The 1,185-nt window shown below is 42.5% G+C and overlaps 1 non-coding gene across 1 annotated transcript; it reads left to right on the top strand.

Moving 5' to 3' along the window:
* The first annotated feature begins 528 nt into the window (after positions 1 to 528).
* LOC141688381 (small nucleolar RNA R71) lies at positions 529 to 635 on the top strand. The gene has a single exon (XR_012561826.1). It is a non-coding gene; the product is annotated as a small nucleolar RNA R71 (small nucleolar RNA).
* Positions 636 to 1,185: the final 550 nt, after the last annotated feature.

Here is a 1,185-nt window from a genome sequence, read left to right as displayed (position 1 = left end):
GCAAATTGTTGCTGAAAACCAGGATGATTGAATTGCTCATTTCCAAACTGCTCAAACGGCTGTTGCATCGCATTCTGATTGTTGCTCCATCTGAAGTTAGGGCAATTCCGGTTGTCAGGATGATAAATGTCTAGAACTGGTTGCTACGATCTCAGAAAGTTGCTGACAAACTGAGCTGATTCAGTTGATATAGCGCATTGCTCTGTCACATGCGAACCTGCACATAGCTCACAAACACTGGTTATCTGATTAACACCATAGTTAGCCAGAGAATCGATCTTCATAGACAACTCCTTTAGTTGAGCAGTGATAGCCGTAGCTGTATCTACTTCAAGAACTCCTGCTACCTTGCCCTGTGGCAATCTCTGGGTTGGATACTGATATTCATTAGCAGCCATCAGTTCAATTAGATCATAAACTTCCTCACAGCTCTTTGCCCATAATGCTCCACATGTTGCTGCATCGAGCAAGGGTCTTGAATGTGCTCCCAAACCGTTATTGAAGCAGTTGATGATCATCCAACTAGGAATTCCATGATAAGGACACTTCCTAAGCATCTCCTTGTAGCACTCCCAAGCTTCATATAAAGATTCTTCCGATTGTTGCGTAAATTGAGTAATAGCATTTCTGATTGCAGCTGTCTTTGCCATAGGAAAGAATCTAGTGAGAAACTTTTGAGCAAGATCTTCCCAAGTAGTAATCGAACCAGCTGGTAGAGTGTGTAACCAGCTCTTATCCTTGTCCCTCAGAGAGAATGGGAATAGTCACAGCTTCACAACATCTTCAGAAAGACCGTTGAACTTGAAGGTGTCGCAAATCTCAATGAAATCCCTAATGTGCATATTGGGATCTTCCGTTGGAGAACCCCCAAACTGGATTGAATTCTGCACCAATTGAATTTTGCCAGGCTTGATCTCAAACGTATTAGCTGTGATAGCTGGCCTGACAATGCTAGATTGAATGTCATTTATCTTGGGTTGAGAAAAATCCCTCAAGGATTTCGTTCGTGCTGCTGGATATCCCATTGTAATGAGTACCTGAAACACAAACAAGTAAACCGTGAAAGTAAAAGAGTACGAGTCAATGAACTTTAACGACCACTGATGATAAGCACATAAACTAAAAATTAACACTGAGTCCCCGGCAGCGGCGCCAAACACCTAGTCAATCGCATGTACTTCCCAT

This window comes from Apium graveolens, chromosome 9 (assembly GCF_009905375.1).
Source record: "Apium graveolens cultivar Ventura chromosome 9, ASM990537v1, whole genome shotgun sequence".
Lineage (NCBI taxonomy): Eukaryota > Viridiplantae > Streptophyta > Magnoliopsida > Apiales > Apiaceae > Apium > Apium graveolens.
This window is presented reverse-complemented; position numbering and strand designations above follow the sequence as displayed.